The sequence below is a fragment of the Sus scrofa genome, chromosome 15, assembly GCF_054392235.1.
Source record: "Sus scrofa isolate SSC_HxYL_T2T_F1_AM1 chromosome 15, Sscrofa_HxYL_maternal_Yorkshire_Landrace_v2.0, whole genome shotgun sequence".
In the NCBI taxonomy this organism is placed as follows: Eukaryota; Metazoa; Chordata; class Mammalia; order Artiodactyla; family Suidae; genus Sus; species Sus scrofa.
Genome location: NC_139397.1, coordinates 67,416,742 through 67,433,073, shown reverse-complemented (window position 1 = coordinate 67,433,073; position 16,332 = coordinate 67,416,742). Strand labels below are relative to the sequence as shown.

At 40.1% G+C, this 16,332-nt stretch overlaps 1 protein-coding gene across 13 annotated transcripts in view; it reads left to right on the top strand.

Moving 5' to 3' along the window:
- Positions 1 to 16,332, top strand: part of NRG1 (neuregulin 1) — a 1,062,032-nt gene that overhangs the window by 510,815 nt on the left and 534,885 nt on the right. The window lies entirely within an intron of this gene.

Genomic DNA, 16,332 nt, shown 5'->3' with positions numbered 1-16,332 from the left:
AAAAGCCTCAAACTTCCAAAAGCCTGCATGTCAGTGGTACCAAAAGTAATTTGGTAGGATGCTTGCTTGGATGGAGAGGGAAGCAGTTAGAGATAAAACTAAAGATAGAGTCGGAGGTCATGCTGAAGATATTGCATGTTAGGTTAATGTATTCCTACTTCATTCTGAAGGCCATGGAGGGCTTAGAAGCAGAGCAGTGACCTAAGAAAATTCTCTGTGGCTTTTGAATGAGAATAAGGTAACCTAGACCAGGCCAGACTCAGGGAAGCCCTGCAGGAGGCTGATGCAGTACCGCAGAGTAGCACTAGGTGACAGTGGCGCTGGTAGTGGGATGGAGATGAGTTAGGAAGATACAAGAAGGATAGATGGGACTTGTGATTATGAGCTTGGGAAGTGGGGAAGGAGCGGTCTAGGTTGGCTTACGCATGAAACGTAAGGAATTTCTTTCTATCCTAGGGAAAAAAAGACGCTGTCATAGAACATGATAGAAATTGCTGAACATAAAACAATCAAGAGCTCAATGTTAGTGCCACCTGGCTCAAGTAACCATCTCCTCCATAAAACTTTCCCTAAATTCACTAGACCTGTGTCTCTGTTCCTAAACCGTCTTGTTCATCCTCTATTATGCAATATTAATTTATTATTATGATTACTTTGATGTTTCCTTTATTTCTCTCCTCTTTGTAAATATTTCTGAATGTAAGTATCTGTGTATAAAATAATATATACTTTTATTACCTTGGTATCCAGGAAAGTGTCTGATATATTGCAGGTACTCAATAAATGTTTGCTTAATAAATGAATTAAAACCCTAACCAGCTTCTTTTAGGTTTCCCCTGAAGGACATGTAGTTAATTTATTCACTTTTGCAAGGGGCCCAGTAAATAAGCACTGAACTTTAATAAGAGGTGTTTTTTCAGCAGGGTCTTCTTGGCTGAATCTAAACCTCATCCTCTGCATTGACATATACCTTATCTCTCATAAAGTCACAGCTGTGGACTTAAAACTAAGTCTTCAAAGTATTTTAATACCATATGAACATACAAATGGAAAAATTAATGTCCTTGTTAGATAATATATTCTAAAGATTATCAGTGAACAAATAAATATTTCTATTTATAACTGAGAAACAAACCTCACAATGGAATATTAGTTGTTCACAGGGCATTTCCTCTGAGTAATGTGCTGGGAGATTATAAATAAATGTAACTCTCAGTTAAAAAAAGATGTGCTTACAGAGGAATTTATTCTAATTAGTCTAAATGTATTAAACTTCCCTCTAAGGATCATGAATTAGCTACTATTTAAGTGTAAAGTTTTACTTCCATGTTTCCTAATACTCTTCTATGTAAAGCCAGACATCAAAGATCAACTATGGTTAAATGTTAAAGTGTTTTAGTCATTTTTAGAAGGTAGAGATGGTCCCAATCTCTGATGAATAATAACATGAGAGCCATACAGGTTAAGGATCCGGCGTTGCCATGAGCAGTGGTGTAGGTCGCAGACGAGGCTCAGATCTGGCATTGCTATGGCTCTGGTATAGGCTGGCAGCAAAAGCTCCAATTGGACCCATAGCCTGGGAACCTCCATATGCTGTGGGTGTGGCCCTAAAAAGACAAAAGACAAAAGAAAAAAAAAAGTAACATGCATCTGACAGCAAGCACAGAGAATCATAAACGGAAAAGCACAAGGAGAAGTGGGAAGGCCTAGAGCCAAAAGAGAATGATCCTTGAGCTTCTCATACTTGGCCTTCAGCAGGCATTCAGGAATGCTGGTGTGGTTGGTCTGGAAGCTAACTCTCTCTCTTACACACACACTCTATCTGACCCTCTCCCTCCTATGTTGTCCTGGGGAAAAGGGTGATTTTCTAGGTGACTACAAATTTCTTATATGTTTTACTTAATATGAAATATTTAACAGAAAATGTTAGATTCCAGCCCACATTGGACTCCATGAAAAAAATATGTATTTCTCCTTTGCTTTATCTTTATGTAGATCATTGAGATAAAAGAATATCAGTATCAGAGTAAAAGCCATCTTTGTGTCACCACTTTAAAAATTTCAGTGATTTTCTTTTCTTTCTAGAATTTATACTGAGTGCATAGGGAGAGACAATTATAATGAAAAGTTGTGAGGATAAGTAAGGTCATGTGACCATGAAATGTTTGGAAAAGAATTGTAATTAAGTCTTTTTTAAACAACATGGTTAGATTTCCAGTTTTAAGGGGTGTTGCGGGGAAGAACCCCATAAAGTTCTCAGGAGGCCAGGGAGGGTTGCGTGTCATCACCACCGGTGAATGGTGGATGTCATTCATGTCTCTTCCCTGGAAAATGTGCATTCTAGATTCCAGAGAATTTGTTACAAACCCACATTGAAATTTGCAAATCACACAGATCAAGATTTTTGACCTGATGACTCATCAGACTGGGCTTTCTCATGCTGCCAAGGACTCTGGTCAAGTCTTTTTCTTTCTCTTTCCCGTTTTCCTCTCTTGTTTGGTTCTAACCAGAAAATATATTCCAATTTTTTATTTTCTTTTTCTGTTCAAGCCCTCCAGCTCTGCCCAAGGCAAAATGCTGCAGGGATTAGGAAGATGAAGCAGCAAAGTCAAATCGATAGTGACAGTCAGTGAACACAGATAAATTTCTACAAGCAAATGTTCAGCACTGTCTCTTGGGGCTCCCACCCACATTAACATCCCTCTACTTCCTGATTTAAGAGTCTCACAGAACAAAAATCAAATATCTAACAAGGTTCCAGCCATGCATAGCCTTCAGATTAATGAATTCGATCTTCATTAATCTCCATTTAAGGTCTTGAGTAGACTCACGTTCAGGACAGATGCTCCTACCAAAAAAGGAACTTATTTTCCCATCAGTAAAGCAGAGATAAGAAAACACTCCTCCAGGTTCTTCAGTTTTCCTTTCTAGCTCTTTAACATTCGGATATATGTTGTGGGAAGTTGGGCTGGGAATTGAGGCTACTGATGGAAAAAGCAACCTAACTCAGCCCAGCTCTCCTCTCTGGCCATTCACCATGATTCCCTTTAAACCTTGGTGTTAATTCCAGTCCTGATTTTCTTAGACAAATGGAACCTGTAGTTGAAAAGGTGGCTGGATCTTGAAAAAATATTTAATAACTCTCTAATTGGGTACTGTTTTTAGGCATATCTACATATATATGTGTATATTGCGTATGGTATATATTTTTTACTTTGTTTTAGTGATTTCAGGAGTGTCCCAGAAATAGCATAGCCACACTTTCCACATGACATGTGCTATAAAAGTTTACTTTGACCTTTTCGTATAACTCATTGAAACTAGTCAATTTTTTTTTATTTTCCTGAAAATACATTTAGACACAATCTTAGAACCTGATACTTTGATGTTTTATTTTTGCTGAGGGCAAACAAATCAAGGCTCAATATACACCCTGAAAGCATTTTCACTTGTAGTGAATTTCCTATGAACTGGCATTTTGTTGATAAGAGTATTATTTAGTCTATAACATTTTGGGGATTTTGATAAGCATGGTTTCTAACATGGTAACATTTAAGCTGAGATAACTTCTGTTTTCTCAATATATGCTAAACTTTATGGAAAAAGTAAGAAAAGCATCTAGTGACAGAACAAATATCTAGTAGAGGTAAAGGCATTTTCTTCGAAAGAGATGTCTTTTTTTTTTTTTTGCATTAATGGTTAGAGCTATTACATTATATAGTACCATCAACACACTTCTCATTTTCAATTCTAGTTGGAATAAATTTTAAAGACTTGAAAATCCTTCCTAAAGAAGATGTATGCAGGAGTTCCTCTTGTGGCTCAGCGGTAACAAACTCAACTAGTATCCATGAGGACATAGGTTTGATCCCTGGCCTTGCTCAGTGGGTTAAGGGTCCTGTTACTGTGGCTGTGATCTACACTGGAAGCTGCAGCTCTGGTTTGCCCCTAGCCTGACAACTTCCATATGCCACAGGTGCAGCCCTAAAGAAAAAAAAAAGATGCATGTATTTAATTTTCAAAACAATTATGAGACTTACACATTAAGATATCCAGGAGGTGGATTTCCAAGGATACTTTCTGGGGAAGTCTTTAGAAGTTGATTTTGACTCGATGGGCTCAGAGGAAGCAGTGAGCAGAGGGATTGCCAGAGGGACCTTTCTATGTTATGCTCTTCTATTCTTACTTAGTAGATGGCATTCCAGAAACTTGTATGTGTTAAAAATAACTGAAATTCCACAGAATATTTATCTTTTCTCCAAAGCCCATTTACTCTGGGGAAAAGGTAAATTCTCTTTCCATTCTTCTAAATTCTTATTCTGCATTCCCATGCACATACATGCATGAGTACATATGCACACACAAACACACAAACACATACTCAACATTTGAGGCACTAGGTTATGGAATAATAACACAGCAAAGATGGCAACAAAGGCATTTATTTTCAGTAAACATGTATCAAGATGTAATTGATACTACTCTATTACCTCTGAATTCCTTCTTCTTTTAATGGAAATGGGACATCTCATTGGGCCAGAGCCATCTTCTGTTCAATATGATTTAGTAAGTCCTTCTCTATGTCACTGTTTCAAACTGGTTTCCAGTGGCTTTTGGGGGGCAAACCTGGAAGTAAGGTCAGAATAGCATAATTGTCAATAGGTGGTCATTCAAAATTATGGCATTGCAAAGTAAAGAAAGAGTTAATCTTATGCTTATTTTACACATAGAGGAAAACTGAAGCCTCCATGGTCTAAATGCTCTGCCATCACAGATGAGTGAGATTAAAGCCGTAAGTGTAATTCGGATTGACTTGTGATCCAGTGAAATGATCATTTGACCTCGGTTCATCTTTCCCTGTGAGTCACACTTTTTTACACATTGCCTTCTCGTCCTGCCCTCACCAGTGACAACTCATGGGAACATTCACTGATTTCATGACCAAGACTGTTAGGCTTCTGTAGCAACAATTCTCAAGTGGTAAAATAAAAACACCTTCATAGATGTCTGAAGAAAGTTGATGAGCTTAACTGTGAGCCACTTTGAATTTCTTGTAGGGAAGACTCTATAATCATAAGAAAATTCTTCCTTCAATGGTGATCTCAAAATGTTCCTGTTTCTGCAATTATTGTTCTCAGGTTCATTCCTACAGAAGTTACTCCATAAGAACCCAAAGAACATCCCCCATAAGGTAGAGGACTAGCCTTGCTTTCAGTGAAAGCTACAAGGGAAAGTCTCTGGCTACCACACTTAGTTCTGGTACCATCTGGTATGTAAAATTTACCCGAGAAATTGATTTTTCTGTTCTAAGATTGAAAAATGAGATGGTTGGCATTGGATAGCAGGGTCTCAAATTTTAACACTTGTTACAGTTCAGCTTCTCAGCAGCTAGTCATGCTATAGAGATGCAGACCCTCAGTGCTCAGAGTGTGGTTCTTCCTGGGACCTGATTAGAAATGCAGGAACTTAGCCCCCCACCTGAGAACTACCAAATCAGAATCTGAATTTTGAAAAGATCTCCTGGAGCTTCTATATATGCAGGGAAATTTGAGAAGCACTGCTGGAAACAGTCTCAACTTGGTGTGATTCTCTCCATCTTGGTAGCTGACTTTGTCCATCCGTTACTACAGACCCAGCCACTCTGTCCTGTTTAGGATGTGTCTGGTGAGCTCCACAGTCAGAACCCTAGCTACTTTTGTGCCTGGTCTATTCCACATGCAGATCCAGGGCTGGTGCCCTTTCCTCTATGCTTTTCTGCCGTGAATGATGGTCCAACTTGTCACACTGATTTGGTTGCTTACTAAGACCCTTATGGCTGTAATTTTCAATAAAACATGGAGTGGGATCATTCAAACAGCAATGGAATTGAAGCATGTCAAATATTAAAGAATTACTTGCCTTGTGGAAAGCCATCATGCTTTTTGTTTTCTTTTTGTGGCTGCACCTGACACCTATGGAAGTTCCCAGGCCAGCAGTTGAATCAGAGCTGCAGCTGAGGCCTACGCCACAGCCATGGCAACACTGGATCTGAGCCACATCTGAGACCTACCCCACAGCTTGCGGCAATGCTGGATCCTTAACACACTGTGCCAGACCAGGGATCAAACCTGCATCCTCAGAGAAACGTCAGGTCCTTAATCCACAGAGCCACTGTGGGAACTCCACCATCTCTCAAGCAAGATCAAGAAATGACTGAGGCATCTTATCTATAAGTTAAGATCTTGTCCTGATGCCTCTACTTGAGGATTATGAGTTTTGACACTTAGTTTGGCTGGTATGGTAGGCAGAATAATTACCCTACATGCCCTGCCAAATATGTCCACATCCTAATCTCAAGAATCTATACACGTTACCTGGAAAAGAAGTAGGGAGGCTGTAGATGGAACTAAAGTTGCCAGTTTGCAGGGAGGAAGATTACCCTGGTTTATCTGCAGGCCCATTGTAATCAGAAGAGCCCTTAAAAACAGAAGAGGAGGGAAGAAGAGGAGATTCATAGTGAGATGTTTCTGAGGTAGAGTGGTTAGAGAGGAGTTCCCATCATGGCTCAGTGGTAACAAACCCAACTAATATCCATGAGGTTGCGGGCTTGATCCCTGGCCTTGCTCAGTGGGTTAAGGATTCGGCATTGCTGTGAGCTGTGGCGCAGGTTGCAGATGCAGCTCAGATCCTGCACTGCTGTGGCTGTGGCGTGGGCTGGCAGCTACAGCTCTGATTCAACCCCTAGCCTGGGAACTTCTATATGCTGTGGATCTGGCCCTAAAATGACAAAATAAATAAATAAATAATAATAATAATAATAATATTATGTTGATGTTGATGACATGGATGGTGGAGGAATGGCCTGTGGGCCAAGGAATGTGGGCTGCCTCTAGAAGTTGGAAAGTCAACACAATGGGTTCTTTCCTAGAACCTACAAAATGGAAGGTAGCCCTACTTAACACCTTGCTCTTAGCCCAGAGAGGCTCATGTTGGATTGCTACCCTACAGAGCCACAAGATAAAACATTTCTCTTCTCTAATATTCTAAGCTTGCGATTTGTTACAGCAGCAATAGGAAACTTACACACGGATGGTTAATTAAAAAAAATAGTGTATTATATAGAGTCTGAAAGAGCCAAATCCTCTGCATCTGACTTGTAGGAGGCCACTGATTACTTTTCTTAGTCTTACTTTCCTTATCTGTAGAATCGACATGATCACTGGGAACTATATCTAGTCACTTATGATGGAGCATGATGATGTGAGAAAAATAATGTTAATATATGTATGTGTGACTGGGTCACCTTGCTATATGGTAGATAATCAGCAGAACACCATAAACCAGCTATAATGGAAAAAATAAAAATCATTTAAAATAAAAATAATAATAAATAAAATAAAAATTAAAAAAGAATGGACATGATAATACCTACCTTATAGGGTTGTTGAGAGGATGCGCTAAGAAGGCAAATATCAAGGGTTTGGGTTAGTGCCTGTCATCTTGGGGCAGCTCAGAAATACCACAGGCAGGTAAATCTTGCATTTTAGTGTACTTTGCTTTATTGTACTTCAGCGACACTGTGTCTGTTACAAATTGAAGGTTTGGGGCTACTCTGTGGCAAGCAAGTCTATTGTCAACTATTTTTCCAACAACGTTTGCTCCCTTTGTGTCTCCAGGTCATATTTTTGTCCTCCTCACAATAGTTCAAACTTTTTCATTATTATTATATTTGTTGTGGTGATCTGTGATCCTTGATGTTACTATTGCAAAAGATTACAATTTGCTGAAGGCTCAGATGATGGTTAGCACTTTTTAGCAATTAAGTATTTTTAAGTTAAAATATACACATTGTTTTTCTAGATAGAAGGACACACTGAACAGACTATAGTAAAGTGGAACTGTATCTTTGATATGCCCTGGGAAACAAGCCCCAAAAAATTGCAAAAAAAAAAGAACAAACTGCGTGACTTTATTGCTGAATTCACTTTACAGCAGTGGTCTAGAAATGAACCCACACTCTGAGGTGTGGCTATAATTTTCTTTTCTGCTTCCCCTTGGACAGTTTGGTGATTCTCAGACTCATTGGCCCCATTTCTTTAAGGCTCATTTGCTTGCTTTTCTCTAGTAAAGTGGGCAAGCATGGAATGGGCATTATTGATGAGAGGTAGCATCCTTAGAAACATCACCGCACTTACTTGATCCTCAGCTGTGTTCTTCTGAGAACATCAGTGGGCCATATAGTCATCTGCTCCTCACCGGGGTTCCCATTGGTGCTGGATTGCCAGTAGGCGCATCATGGTTACAGAAAGATCCAGCTGATCTTGATCAATGGAAGACATCATAAACACTCATGGTAAATGAGTATTCCATTATGATGAATGACTGACCACCTTTCATGCACCCTCATACTGTGCCTTATACATTCCACCCCCTTCTCTTTTCAAAACCAACCAAGTAAATCAGTTGAGAAGGGTACATTAATTCATTTGAACACATATTTGTCAACATGGTTCAGAAAAAAACAAGGTACCTATATCAAATATATTAACAGTATCATTATGTGTCCTCACTAAAAAAAACACTGGAAATGCACCTAAATCCTTTTGTCAATATTTATTATTAGAAAGATAGTTCTTTCCTTATTATTCTATAAAAGAATTTATTTTCCTCTGCAAATATTTTTTCTAGAATCATTTATCATAAAGGAGAAAAATATTTCTAACTTGCCCAACAGGCTTCAGAATAATCTTGAAGGCCAAATTATGATATTCATTTGATCTTAGCGATATTCTTTTCATCATGAAATCTAAATTCTGGACTACCTCTTGAGCAAATAAAGGCAACAACCATGAGGTTTCAGTTCATCTCCTGAATTTCACCCTTACCACAGCTGGCTGTTCATCTCTTGAATTTCACCCTTACCACAGCTGGCTATGCTAAGTTGAGAGCCAGGGACCCTTATGTTGTAGTCTCAACCCTGTTTTATGCTAAGTATCCTGAAGAGCAACCAAACCAGTAGACTCTTGTAAAATTTCATGATCAAAAGAGCTCTGGAGATGGTATTTCTCTTGGAATATCTTTAGAGGAGCAAACATTGGTTATTCTAGGGCTCTTAAGAAGCCTTTTTGGTGGATTTGAGAACTGTGGTTTTCCTGTAACTGCCACCTACCCAGTTGGTCTTTTGAATGCTGTCAGAAGATAAGACCTTCTGGTCAGAGGTGACCAGAGTTGAGGGATATTTTATTCCTCCAGGAACATCAGTAGCAGAGTAGAGCACTTGTGCTAGTTTCCTAAAACCCAGCTCTCAAAAGCAAAAGGAAGAGAACCTGTACACCCAGTGTGGGGGAGAAGGCTGAGTTTTGGAGACCCCAGATTTTACAGTGGTCTGATCATCCTTTGGTCCAGAGAAAGGTAGAATCTTTATTTTACTGGACAGTTAATACATTTCCCTTTACTCTAGAAAAAGACACTATCTCTAGCTTCCAACAGATTTTTTACTATATGAACATCCTGGAACAAAGTTCTCAGATCATTTGTTTATAAGATATACAGAGATATGAGAGGCCATGGAAAATGCTCCCAATAATGAGTTTCTTAGAAGTAAATCCATCCTTTTTTGTGTTAGTAAGAACGCTTCAGTATGAAGTGTTATCATAGACTCATGTGATGTTATGCCTTTTCCCCACTGAGTAGAATGTACTTGGATTCCCTTGCAGAATACAGGTTTTGATAATGTGATCCAATTGCATGGATCAGCCAGTTTAAAAGAATAAATCGATTTTGTTCTGTGTAAATAGGATGTATATTTAGTGGGGCAGGTGGTGGGGGTGACAGAAGGGAGGCTGTGCCACCTGGAACAGAGCATTACTGTTCTGTGCTTTGCAGCCCCTTTGGTTGAGGTTGGTCAGCAGCCAGGAAAGAGCCAAGGAAGGTCTAAAAGAGCTGAGACTTGGAGGCAGGAGGGCAACAAGGAAGCTCCCAGAGGCTGAAGATGTCAACCCTAATCAAACCTGGCTCCAGAAGACAATATAGTTAGGCCTTAGTCATCAGGGGTAATGCTACCCACTTTGGTCTTCTCGCTATTTCTGGAACACACCAGAACTGATTCCACTTCCAGTTCTTTGCATTGGTTCTCATCTCTCATAGGTACAATCTTCCTCTTGCCCCGCCCCAGGTACCCTAGGACTCACCTCCTCACTTGCTTCAAGCCTTCCTCAAATGCTTCCTTGGCGGTGACCCCTCTACCCCTGAATTGCGGTCACTTACACACCTACACATACCCTAAACCATTTAATCCCCCTTACCCTGTCCCATCTTCAAATATGCCATAGAAGTTATTTAATAAGTATATAAGCTTAATGGGTAGGACTTTTCCTTTGTTTAGTTTCCTGATGTTTCTCAGGGACGCAGATTAGTGCCTGGCACATAAATAAGTCGATTAATATGTCAATATTCTGAATAAATACTTTCTGAATAATGAATGAATATCAGCATGAAGAGTTTTCATTGTTCTTTACCTTATTCCTTGGAGGATAGGCCCACTCAGCTGATGCACCATTTTTGAAACAGCACAGCCCGGGTTGGATCCTCTATCTGTGGGTGTGAAATAGTAATAAATGAATGAAGCAGAGCAGCAGTGACCCTGTTGATGATAATAATGAATCACATTGATCAAGTACTTTTCTTCTTTTGCCTTCTTTTTTTGGTGGAATTCCCCTCAGTGTCAGAGTGATGGATATTCCCCATTCCTTCTAGGAAAATGGCTATTCCATCTTAATGCTGGCTTTTAGAAATGAAAAATAATGCCTTCTGCAATCAACTTTTAATTATCTGCACTAATGGAGTGCTGATGTTAAAAGAAATAATCCCTGAGTCACTTACATTTGACTTCAGGATGCAACCAGAGGCTTGTCTTCTGGAAAAGGACACTGAACATTAGGAGCAGCATGGAATAGAAGAACAAACCCTAGTCTTAGAGTTGAGAACCTGTGTTTGGTAGAGACTCGGTGTTATGGGTTTAATTGAGTTTCAAAAAAAAAGACAGGTTAGAGTCCTCACCCCTGGTAGATCATAATGGGACTTTATTTGGAGAGCATATCTTTACAAAGATAATCAAGTGGTTTTGAGTTTATTGGGGTGGTTCCTAATCCCGTATAGCCAGTGCCTTTATAAACAGGAAGAAATTTGATGCAGAGACAGACATGGCCCTGGGAGAATATCATGTGAAAGTTGTCGTTATGTTGCCACATGCAAGAAACTTCTAGGAGGTTGTAGAGAGGCAGAGTTTGGACTGGATCCTTTTCTAGCATCTTCAGAGGAAGCATGGCCCTCTGGACATCTTCATCTCAGACATCTAGCCTCCAGGACAGCGAGATAATACATTTATGTTGTTGAGGCCACCAGTTGGCAGAACTTTATCATGAAAGCTCCAGAAAGCCAGTACACCCAGTGACTCAACTCTATATGCTCATTTAACATGTGATTTCTTCTCATCCAAGAGCCTCTGTTTCCTCATCTCTAAATAGAAACAAAGCCCCTTGCTGCCCTTAGGCTCTGTGATGAAAGCTTCCTACATAAAATCCTCATCAGCCCTGCTCTCCCCAAATGAGCAGTAATCCCCGCCCTGTCTTCTTATCCTCTAAGTTAGGTAGTGACCCTTGAAGAAAGTTCCACATGTAATCTGCACAGCAGATAAAATGCATGCCAAAGTGACTGTCTTCCAGTTGGAGAATTTACATGGTACACAGCCAGGGTGTGAACAAGGATCTGGTTATTTCCCCAGCAAGGTGACATTCAGAACCACCCCACCCCCTGACTTCCTTCTCCAGTGCCTTGTTTCATATTTGGAGTAAATGCAAATAGTACATGCGGCCTTTACTTCAAAACATGTAAAAAGTAAGAGCCATAGAACATGTTTTTCCAAAGCACATTCTTATTTGGGAGACATTTTTGAAGTGGCTGCTTCTTGCGATCCACCCTGCTTTATACACTTCTCTGAAAGAAAATGGAAACAAACAAACAAACAAACTGGATGATTTCCTACAGACTGCTATTCCAAGTCTGGAAATTGCTCCCAAAAGAAAATCACAGCCATAAAATAATTTTTTACTTTAACAAAAAGTTTCCAAATGTTCTGATCATGTTGCTAACTTGTCAGTAAATTATTCCGAAGAAGGACCTAGAAGGATTGGTTTACCAGTTTATAAATTATTTAATATGATTAAAGTGGAAGGCAGTTCATCATCACTACTATTATTTTTAATGTCATTTTCAGTAACTCTTGGAGAGGTTACTATGTACTGGGATTATCTAGTTAGGAAGCAAGAAGTAGATATCAGAATCCCCTATACCATTAAAATAGTCAACCTGAAAGCTCATGAGATCCGGCTCTTAATCAAAGCCTCTTTGTACCTAAAGTAATTCTAATATATTTAAATGTTTGGTTAACCAATTCACATTAGAGGCCTAGCACAGGAATCAGAAAATCTATTGAAAGGAAGTGAAAGAAAAAAATAGCATAGCAACGTTAGGCCATTATGTCTAGGAATGGAAACCTTCCACAACCACAGCAGTCTCTGTACCACTGACAAAGCTCCATCAGCAGGGGTGATAATTATGACTCTGACATAAATCCTAAGACAGACATCAAAGACTACATTTTATAAGTTAAAGAATTATATACTATATTTGCAAAAAAAATCTGTAGAAAGTAGATGATTTGGTGTTAATATTGACAGTTCAGGTTATAGGATTCTAGAAAACTCAGTGATATGGAAGGCCTCGTTCCCTGGCAATGCCAGGTGACTGAAAATTCACTATGTCAGTGCTTATACAAAGAAAGGACAATGAAAACTATGCCTGCTGTTCATTGGGCCCCATAGAGGAGAAGATGATTCTATATAATGTGGGTATAACATTATACCATTATAACATCAGTTGGAAAACAACTATTGGTCCACATTCTTTGAGTTCCTTAAACTTTTGGGTGCTGCTCTGTGTCTTACATTGGCCGTGTGCTGGGCCATGATGGAGGAGGTGGAATCAGTGACATGAGGAGCTCCCAGTCCCTGAGCAGCCACAGGGGGGCACCCAGGGCAGTCACACAAGCATGTGGGTTGTAGGCTGGTGAGAGAGGAGGCACAAGGCAAAGTCAGCCAGGAGCTCTCCCCATGTTCACCAGGGAAAGTTTTCTGATAAAACTTTCATCACCTATGCTTAGAACTTTAGGCCAGAGGACTGACAATGAGTTAAAGACTAAATAAAGTGGGATGAGAAAGCGAGACGGCCTAATTCATAGCGTGAATTCATTCTGAGTCAACCTCTGCTAGCAGAAGCAGAAATACTCCCAGCAGGGAGCCCTGGGAATAGAGAGGCAAGCAGCTTTTATTCAAATCTTAGTTTCCAGATGTTGAGCACCAATAAAAACATGGTTTTGGGATTTCCCAATGTGGCTGAGCCAGTTAAGAACCAGGTTAGTATCCATGAGGATGCAGGTTCAAACCCTGGCCTCACTCAGTGGCGTAGGTCATGGATGTGGCTCAAATCTGGTGTTGCTGTGCTTATGGCTCAAATCTGGTGTTGCTGTGCAAATTGCAGCTCCAATTTGACCTCTAGCCGAGGGATTGCCACATGCCTTGGGTGTAGCCTAAGAAGAAAACAAGACAAAATGGAAGGGTGGTTTAAAATTCCAATAGAAGTCTTCACCATTCATCCCTTTGTGGAGGGATGGCTTTTCCCAGGACATTCAAGTGAAGTCAAGGACATTCACTAGTATGTCTCAATAAATAGACAAGGTCTGTGGACCAGAGGCATGTCTGTAGCCTTCTTTTTATGTTCTACCATTCTTTTTCATCTTTTTCTATATGCTTGCTCTTCTGAGTGTCTTGGAATGGGATCACTGGATTCTGTGTTTCTAAAGCTGGTTTTCTACCAAGATTATTACAGACCATTCTTATTCTGAGGGAAAAAAACCATTGCAACCTTCTACAAAGTCTCCCACTCACACACAAGGATGAGGTGATCTGTTATCAGCCCCTCCTTCACTTTTAGGAAGCTGCCTCAGCTTTGCATTCATGGCTTTCTAGTCTCTGTTACAGGCTGAATCACTGACTGAATTTGTCATGTTGTCGACACACCCCTGGAGCTGGCCTTGGACGTATGTGCCCCAGAGTTTGCCCAACTGCTTGCCTCAGGTGTAGTTGATCACTTTTGAGGCCTCTCTTTATTTAGAAAGTGAGAGCTTGGACCAGATCACCTCTAAGGTTCCTTCCAGTTTTGACCTTCAACTGTAAGCATCTGGGATACATGTATTGGCTTACTGTATAATTTTGGGCCAGTCATTTCAACTAAACAAACTGAAAATGGGTGTTATCCCAGAATCAAATCTTAGAAGACTTTCTTTCCTAATATTTGCTGTTTCTTAAATCATTTTCTGTTCCCCTTTCTTCTCTGTATTTTTTGTACTTGCAGAGCCCTCTGACATTTGAGCACAAGGTTGCAAATGCTTGTCTTAATGCTTGGTCAGGTCCTAGGAAATGATCCACCCCTTGCCATCTCCTAGAATATTCTCCAGGGACTTGGAGATTAAGTGTGCATTTGTGTACACACAGACACACACAGACACACACACACACACAGACACACACACACACACAGACACACACACACACACACACACACACACACACACACACACCATCCAGGATTCTCCTGAGGCTGAATGAATATTCCTGGGCCAAATATTACATGAGGATTTGGGCAATATTTTGGCAAGTTGAACAATGCTCATATTTATGTTTTTTTGGCAAGATCATTGCTTGATTATCCTGCTCTTGGTGAAGGGCATTGCTTTCTAATCAAGATAACTTAGCTACCCTTGGGGTGATATTTTACATTGCAATTGCCTGAAAATGTCATGTTTTCATAATGGATCTTTGTCCAGCATCCAGAAATTTAGATGAAGTAGAAAAAAGGAATAAGATGAAACATTTACTGTGCATCTATTTTCTGATTTTATAATCATTTGTACCACAAAATTCTGAGGTCAATATTATATTCATTTGACTGGCAAGGATGATTTAATTAGATAAGCAGATTGAAATTCACTAATAACAGAGCTCTCTTATTCTTAGAACTGTTCCTTCCCCTAAATCATGTTGCGTTCTTAAAGTATTAAAATTTTGAAAACAGGAGCTCCCGTCGTGGCGCAGTGGTTAACGAATCCGACTAGGAACCATGAGGTTGTGGGTTCGGTCCCTGCCCTTGCTCAGTGGGTTAATGATCCGGCGATGCCGTGAGCTGTGGTGTAGGTTGCAGATGCGGCTCGGATCCCGCGTTGCTGTGGCTCTGGTGTAGGCCGGTGGCTACAGCTCCGATTCGACCCCTAGCCTGGGAACCTCCATATGCCGCGGGAGCGGCCCAAGAAATAGCAAAAAGACAAAAAAAAAAAAAAAAAAATTTTTTTGAAAACAATGAGGATAGTCATTTATGTTTTATGTTTCTGGAAGTTTGTATATGCAATCTTAGTTATAAGAATCCAGCTTCACTCTCCTCCATCCTTTTAACATTATGTCACATCTTCTATTTAGTATTTACATTGGGATACCTCTGGAAATACTCACTCCCAAGCCAAGCAGTGCACCACAACCACTCCTTTTTATTTATTTATTTATTTTTTAAATTTATTTTTTTATTGTTATTTCCCCCAACAAACTTTTTTCCCCCCACTGTACAGCATGGGGACCCAGTTATTATTATTATTTTGTTTTTAGGGCTGCACCTGTGGCATATGAAGTTCCCAGGGTAGGAGTTGAATCAGAGCCTACACCACAGCCACAGTAATGCCAGGTCTGAGCCTCATCTGTAGCTACCACAGCTCACAGCAACACTGGATCCTAACCCACTGAGCGAGGCCAGGGGTTGAGCCCACATTGTCATGAATACTAGCTGGGTTCATAACCTACTGGACCTCAATGGGAACTCCCCAACCACTCCTTTTATCTTTATGTTTTTTGGGGAGTTAATGATTACTTTAGATTTTCATTTGTTTGGTTTTTTATAAAGCTATTGGTGTTTTCTTTTTATTCCAATTTCCCTATCCTATACCTATCCATAAAGTCAGCATACATTAATTTCATTTTGTTTTTCATGTCAGTGTGTCTTTCCATCATTTCCAGAGGAGTGTCCATCTTCTGCTCTAATTTCAACTGGATGCCTTTTTTTTTTTTTTTCTGTTTTTGGCTGCCCCGTGGTTAACCCACTGTGCCAGGCCAGGGATTGAACCTGCGTTCTGGCACTGTAGAGATGCCACCCACTGATCCAGTTGCACCACAGTGAGAACTCCTCAACTGGGTA